At 46.4% G+C, this 8,159-nt stretch overlaps 1 protein-coding gene across 3 annotated transcripts in view; it reads right to left on the bottom strand.

The window, feature by feature from the left end:
* Positions 1-8,159, bottom strand: part of CPLX1 (complexin 1) — a 52,679-nt gene that overhangs the window by 23,277 nt on the left and 21,243 nt on the right. The window contains exon 1 of one of the 3 annotated variants that reach the window (XM_011970904.1): positions 1,991-2,109. The exons of the other annotated variants lie outside the window; for them this stretch is intronic. The gene's annotated coding sequence lies outside the window, so the exon portion shown is untranslated. Of the gene's footprint in view, positions 1-1,990; positions 2,110-8,159 lie in introns of those variants that run through there. 3 annotated transcript variants of the gene reach the window in all.

Below are 8,159 nucleotides of genomic sequence, written 5' to 3'. Positions count from 1 at the left end.
TGATCATAATCTAATCAAGTTACAAATGCTAAAAACATGACCAAACCCATAACTATGGAAGCCCAAATATTAGAAACAAGGGCGTAAGTAACCCTTCAATTGAAGAGGACTTAAAAACTGAAACCGTAAAAATGCCAGAAAGCAGCCGGACGTGGTCACTCACACCTGTAATCCCAGCACTTTGGGAGGCCAAAGCAGGAGGATCACAAGGTCAGGAGTTTGAGACCAGCCTGGTCAACATGGTGAAACTTCGTCTCTACTAAAAAAAAGATACAAAAATTAGCTGGGCATGGTGGCACGTGTCTGTAATTCCAGCTACTCAGGAGGCTGAGGCAGGAGAATTGCTTGAACTCGGGAGGTGGATGTTGCAGTGAGTGGAGATCGCGCTACTGTACTCCAGCCTGAGCAACACAGTGAGACTCTGTCTCAAAAAAATAAAAAATAAAAAATTCCAGAAAGCATGAAAGATAAACACTGAATGTCTAAACTTAGGGTCCATGACTAGAACATTTTTGGGAGGAAATTCATAGTCTTTCGTTTTAAAGAAGAGCAGAAAGTATAGGAACTTCATTGCCATCTTAAAAAATTTAAAAGAAACAAAACAAAATAACCCCAAATAAGACAGGAAGAGATAATTAATGAAGAGAAAAGCAGAAAATGGACAATGGTGAACAGTAAATCTGCCTACACTAACACCAAGGGCATGACACACAGCTGCTGCCACGATTCTGCAGTGTTTCAGAGGTTCTCGTGAGGTGCATGAGAAAATAAGACACAGTCATGTGCCACATAAGGCCGTTTCGGTCAACAGCAGGCCGCATGTACGACAGTGCCCTGGAAGGCGACAGCACCGAACTCTCATGTTGCATTTTCTTTTCTTTTCTTTTCTTTTCTTTTCTGCTTTCTTTCTTTTCTTTTTTCTTTCTTTCTTTCTTTCTTTCTTTTTTTTTTTTTGAGACCTGTTTCCCAGAATGGAGTGCAATGGCATGATCTTGGCTTACTGCAACCTCCACTCCTGGGTTCAAGCCGTTCTCATGCCTCAGCCTCCCAAGTAGCTGGGATTACAAGCGTGTGCCACCATGCCTGGCCAATTTTTGCATTTTTAGCAGAGATGGGGTTTCACCATGTTGGCCAAGCTGGTCTCAAACTCCTGACCTCAAATGATCCACCCACCTTGGCCTCCCAAAGTGTTGGGATCACCACACCTGGCCTCACGGTGCCTTTTCTATGCTTAGATGCACAGCCTCACCCTGGTGCTGCTGCCGCTGTGGTGTTCAGTGTGGTGTCTGCTATGCAGGTTTGCAGCCCCTGAGCAATGGCTGTGCCACATGGCCTAGGTGTGTAGGAGGCTGCATCATCTAGGCTTGTGAGGGGAGATTCCATGACAGTCCCACAGTCACGAACGTGTTCCCGTCAACAGAGGATGGTAATAAGAGTTATATCATAAAAGAAGACAGCCAGTTCTGTCTCCGTCTCTCCCACCTCTCTTCTGGAAGACACGATCCTATATCTAAGAAACTCAAGACAGTGCAGTAAAATCCTCCCAGAACGCATCGCGGAATGTGGTAGCATGGCTAAATACAATATCCATACCTCAGAATTAATAGTTTCCCCCGCACTGTCAAGAACAAGCTAGAAACAGGAACAGGAATGACGTTCCACTTACAATAATGAGGAAAACATACAATAAGTAAGAAAATACAACCTACTTAGAAATAAATTTAACAAGGAAATCTGTAGAACCTATCTCAGAAAAAAAATCATCGATTTAGATTGTATGGTGCCGGATTCTTGGTGGGCAGGCTTAATATCATAATGATGTCAGCTGCATTAACATTAATGTGTAATTGTATGTAATCCGGATTGCACCTGCAGCTTAAGCTCCAACGCTTTTGTTCTCTGTGGGGCTTTGGATAAAATTAAGGTTCATATGGCAGAATCGATGTCAAAGGAGACTCAACCCAAGTGTAACAAAGAAGTGAAAATGCACCTTGCGGAGGCCCGGGACGTGCCTGCAGCGCCACAGAGACGGCTCCTGAGGCTGGCAAGCGTGGGGAGATGCACACTCAGCCCCTACGGGAAAGGTGGGCGGCCGCAGCCATTTCGGAAGGAGCATGAACACGCGCGGAGTGCACCCGCGTCCCACTCCCGGGCGGCGGCCTGCTGGGCCGGGCTCTTCTGTGGCAAACGTGCCCACACACGCTCGCGCGCCGTCTGTCTGGGCAGCGGCCCTGGCGTGTGGCTGGAGACAAGCTGGTGTCTTGGGCGTGTGGCCACAGGCCACCGCACGTCCACGGCAGGGAAGCCCCTGAGGCCTGGAGAGGGAGCAGGGGCTGCTGTGGGCGCCGCCGCCTGAGAGCCACAGGCAGACAAGCGTGTCGCAGAGCCCATGTTTGGAAAGCAAAAAGGAAAAACAGTCATGTATGAATATACCCATGTTGTTATGATTATCTAAAAATAGAAGGAGGATTGGAGGGTTACACACCAGGTTCATAGGGAACCCAAACTCTGAAAAACATAACAGGTGTTCCTTTCAAGCTCTCATGGAATGCTCACAAGGGCCAAGTGTCAGTCTGCACCACAATGAGATACCCACTCACACCCACCCAGACGGCTATTATCAAAAACCGGGAAATCACAAGTGCTGGCAACAACGTGAAGAAACTGGAGTCCTGTGCCTTGTTGTTGGGAATGAGAAACAGCGCAGCTGCTGTGGAAACAGTCTGGCAGTTCCTCAAAAAATTAAACATAGAATTGCCATATGATCTAGCGATTCCATTTCTGGTTATAGACCCACAAGAACTGAAAGCAGAGACTCTCACAGATACCTCCACACCCCTGTTCATAGCAGCATTAACCACAATAACCAAGAGGGATAAACAACCCAGGGTATCCATCAGCAGATGAATGGACAAGCACGATGTGGTGTAGACAGAATGGAATATTATGCAGCCTTAAAAAGGGATTAAGTTCTAACGCAAACTGCAACATGAATGAACCTTGAGGATACTGTGCCAAGTGAAATAAGCCAGACACAAAAGGACAAATACTGTAAGATTCCACTTACATGAGGTCCCTAGAGTAGCCAAATTCATTGAGACAGGAAGTAAAGTGGTGGGTGCCAGGGGCTGGGGGAAGGAGCGTGGGGAGTGAGTGTTTAATATAGACAGAGTTTCAGTTGGAAATGATGAAAAGTTCTGGAAATAGAGTGTTAGCTGCACAACATTGTGATTTTTTTTTTTTTTTTTTGAGACGGAGTCATGCTCTGTCGCCCAGACTGGAGTGCAGTGGCCGGATCTCAGCTCACTGCAAGCTCCACCTCCCAGGTTTACGCCATTCTCCTGCCTCAGCCTCCCGAGTAGCTGGGACTACAGGCGCCCGCCACCTCGCCCGGCTAGTTTTTGTATTTTTTAGTAGAGACGGGGTTTCACCATGTTAGCCAAGATGGTCTTGATCTCCTGACCTCATGATCTGCCCGTCTCGGCCTCCCAAAGTGCTGGAATTACAGGCTTGAGCCACCGCGCCTGGCCTATTGTGATGTACTTAATGCCACTAAATTGTGCACTTAAAATAATTTAAATGGTAAATTTTATGCTATATATTTTACCACAAAAAAAGAGAAGCATATACCTGACTTCAAACTATAATACAAGACTACAGTAACCAAAACAGCATGGTACTGGTACAAAAACAGACACACAGACCAATGAAACAGAATAGAGAACTCAGAAATAAGACTGCCCACCTACAATCATCTGATTTTCAACAAAACTGACAAAAACAAACAATGAGGAAAGGATTCCCTATTTAATAAATGGTGCTGGGAGAACTGGCTAGCCATATGAAGAAAATGGAAACTGGACCCCTTCCTTATACCTTATGCAAAAATTAACTCAAGGTGGATTAAAGACTTAAATGTAAAACCCAAAAGTATAAGAACCATAGAAGAAAATCTAGGCAATACCATTCAGGACATAGGCATGGGTGAGAATATCATGATGAAAACATCAAAAGCAATTGTAATGAAGAAAAAATTGACAAGTGGGGAGCTAATTAAATTAAAGAGCTTCTGCACGGCAAAAGAAACATCATCAGAGTGAGCAGACAACCTACAGAATGGCAGAAACATGTTTCAATCTTTCCATCTGACAAAGGTCTAATATCCAGAATCTACAAGGAACCCAAACAAAAGACATTTATGCGGCCAACAAACCTGTGAAAAAAAAGCTCAACATCACTGATCACTAGAGAAATGCAAATCAAAACTACAATGAGATACCATCTCACACCAGTCAGTATGATATTATTAAAAAGTCAAGAAACAACAGATGCTGGGAAGGTTGCAGAGAAATAGAAATACTTTTATACTGTTGATGGGAGTGTAAATTAGTTCAACCACCGTGGAAGACTGTGGCAATTCCTCAGAGACCTAGAACCAGAAATACCATTTGACTCAGCAATCCCATTACTGGGTATATACCCAAAGGAATATAAATCATTCTATTATAAAGATACATGCACGTGTATGTTCATTGCAGCACTATTCACAATAGCAAAGATATGGAATCAACCCAAATGCCCATCGATGATAGACTGGATAAAAAAAATGTGGTACATATATGCCATGGAATACTATGCAGCCATAAAAAAAGAATGAGGTCGGCCAGGCGTGGTGGCTGAAGCCTGTAATCCCAGCACTTTGGGAGGCCGAGACGGGTGGATCACGAGGTCAGGAGATCAAGACCATCTTGGCTAACACGGTGAAACTCCGTTTCTACTAAAAAATACAAAAAACTAGCCGGGCGAGGTGGTGGGCGCCTGTAGTCCCAGTTACTCAGGAGGCTGAGGCAGGAGAACGGCATGAACCTGGGAGGTGGAGCTTGCAGTGAGCTGAGATCCGGCCGCTGCACTCCAGCCTGGGCGACAGAGCGAGACTCCATCTCAAAAAAAAAAAAAAAAAAAAGAAAAAAGAATGAGGTCATGTCCTTTGCAGGGATAGGAATGGGGCTGGAAACCATTATCCTCAGCAAACTAACACAGGGACAGAAAACCAAACACCGCAAGTTCTCACTCATAAGTGGGAGTTGAACATTGAGAACACATGGACACAGGGAGGGGAACAACACATACTGGGGCCTGTGGAGCAGGGGAAGAGAGAGCATCAAGAAAAATAGCTAACGCATGCTGGGCTTAATACCTAGGTGATAGGCGGGCAGGTGCAGCAAACCATCGTGGTACACGTTTACTACCGGTGTTACAAACCTGCACATCCTGCACATGTATTCCGGAACTTAAATTTTTTTTTTTTTTTGAGATGGAGTTTCACTCTTTGTTGCCCAGGTTGAAGTGCAGCGGCACAACCTTGGCTCACTGAAACCTCTGCTCCCCGGGTTCAAGAGATTCTCCTGCCTCAGCCTCCCAAGTAGCTCAGATTATGGGCAGATGCCACCATGCCTGGCCAATTTTTTTTTTTTTTAATTTTTAGTAGAGATGGGGTTTTCACCTTGTTGGTTAGGCTGGTCTCAAACTGCTGACCTCAGGTGATCTGCCCTCCTCGGCCTCCCGAAGTGCTGAAATTACAGGCGTGAGCCACCTTGCTCGACCTTAAAAAATTTTTTAAAACAGAGAAGCATAAAGTTTAAATGATTTATAATCCCACCTGTCAAAAAAAAGTTAGACCACCTCTGTTGACATTTGTCTTTCTTGATGTATTAATCTCAATATGTTTTCCAGAGCAGAAATAAAGCTCCATGCTTTGGCTCAGAGCCATGGCACAGGTGCAGCACAACCAGGAATAAAAAATCCTTGTCCAGGTGTGGGGGTCACACCTGTCATCCCAGCACTTTGGGAGGGTGAGGTGGCCAGATCGCTTGAGCCCAGGACTCAAGACCAGCCTGAGTAACATGGCAAAACCCTATCTCTACAAAAAAAAATTATGAAAAATTAGCCAGGCATGGTGGCGTGCACCTGTTGTCTCAGCTACCTGGGAGGCTGAGGTGGGAGAATCTCTTGAGTTTGGGAGGTGGAGGTTGCAGTGAGTCAATACCCTGGCTCAAAAATAAATAAACAAATAAAATTTTAAAAAAAATCCTCCTCCTGGTCCCTTGTAAATGTAACATCTCTCTAACAACAAATGAGTTGGAAAATATTAAAACCATGGTTACCGCATCTCCAGGAACTGGATGTATTGAGGCCTCGATCTAGCGGCATCTAGGGGTTGACCCCTGCTGTCAATTCCCTGAAACACTCACGTTCCCGGCAAGCCCAGCCACACACAGCAAAACACACCTCACTGCAACCGCTAGAGAAAAAGCAGCCAAACAAACCAAGGCAGGCAGAGGAAAGGAATTTGCAAAGCTAACGGCAAGATTAATCCATCAAGAAAGACAAATGTCAAAAGAATCAGCAGCTCAGGAGGTGGCTCTTGAACCTCCCATGAAACAGGCATCGGGCAGCTGCTCAGAGTGAAAAGACAGAAAGAAGCCCGGGACACACAAAATTAGGAGAAATGACTGGGAACTAGCCACACTCAGACGGGAAATAAGATGGTCAAATAATAGTTTACACACGCTTTCCTAATACACTTAAAAACTTGAATGAAATGGATTGTCTTTAAAACCCGTTGTAAAAATCCGAGAACGATGTCTAAGAATTCACAGATGGATTCTTTCAAACATTCAAGAAACAGATAATTCCAATGATATTTAGAATGTTCTTGGAACGGAGAAAAAGAAGGAAATCCTCTGGGTTATTTTTGTGAAATTAACATAAGAGCAATGCCAACAATTGGTGGAGAGATAGCGATACAGATAGAGGGAGCGCGGGTGCGCGGGCGGCAGGCCGGGCTCCAGCGAGAATGTCAGTGCTGAGTGCCGGGCCAGAGCGGGAGAGTCTGGCGTTCCTGACTGAATTCCACGGGAAACACAATGAGTACTCAGTGGGGCTCCTTTTAGCAAAGTGAGGATGGTTCAATATTCACACACAATTATGCTCCTCACACTCTGAGCCATATCTCGCGGGTGCTATTCTCAGGGCTGGCGGTGGCTCTCGGCACCCCACGTCCTCGCCCACAGACAGAGGAATGGGGATGACTCCCCAAGGCCCCTTCAGCCCTGGGTAGGGCAGGAGTGCACGGGGTAGGGCCTGGCCAAAGCTCATTCTCCCCTAGGAAGGGGCCCTATGGCCGCTGAGCCTCTGCCCTGCCTCCCTCCCTCACTGACTTGGGGCCCTGCGGCCGCTAAGCCTCTGCCCTGCCTCCCTCCCTCACTCAGCCTTGAACACAGACACATGGCGTGAGGGGGTGGGGGGGACCTCAGGCCATGGGGTCCACATGTGTGAACACTTCATGACCGTCACAAAGGTAGGTGTCCTCCGTAACTCTCAGAACCCAATTTTTAAACAGTTTTATGGAGGCGTAATTGACATACCCTAAGTCTGTGTTGACACATGTATACGTGTGTGAAGCCATCACCACCATCAAGACAGTAGACACGTCCAGCCCTCAGGTTTTGTGGTGGCCCGTGTGGCCCCTCCCACTCACCACTCCAGCCACTGACCAGCTCCTGTCACTATGGATTATGGGCTTTCTCTAGAACTTTATATAAAGGAATGCACACAATATGTGGTATCTGCAGCAGAGGGGGGACTGGCCCCGTTTACTGAGTTCACTGCTTTCCAGGATGCCCCATCACACCAGCAGTTCGCCCCTCTCCATGCTGAGCAGGACCCCACAGCGTGGATGCCCACGGCTCCTTCCCCCGCCCACCTGTGCGTGAACCGTGGGTTGTTCCTGCACACGTCCGTGTCGATCTGTGCTTTCATTTCTCTTGGGTCAATGTCTAGGAGCAGAATTGCTCAGTTGTGTATTAAATTTCTATTTTGCTTTTTAAGAAACAGCCAAGCTGTTTTCCAGTGTGGTTGTGCCATTGTAAGCTCCCACGGGAGTGTGTGAGGGCGTGGATGTCTCTACACACGTGAGTGGCTCTGTTGACTCCAGTCGCCCACTAGTGGGTGTGGCGGCATCTCGCTGTGGTGTGTCCCTGTGACCGGTGCTGCCAAACATCTTCATATATCCTTAATAGTCATTCCTTTAATTCCCATATCTTCTTTGGGGGAATATCTATTCAAATCTTTTGCACATTTTCTTTCTTTCTTTCTTT

The sequence above is a fragment of the Mandrillus leucophaeus genome, unplaced genomic scaffold (assembly GCF_000951045.1).
Source record: "Mandrillus leucophaeus isolate KB7577 unplaced genomic scaffold, Mleu.le_1.0 Scaffold98, whole genome shotgun sequence".
In the NCBI taxonomy this organism is placed as follows: domain Eukaryota; kingdom Metazoa; phylum Chordata; class Mammalia; order Primates; family Cercopithecidae; genus Mandrillus; species Mandrillus leucophaeus.
This window is presented reverse-complemented; position numbering and strand designations above follow the sequence as displayed.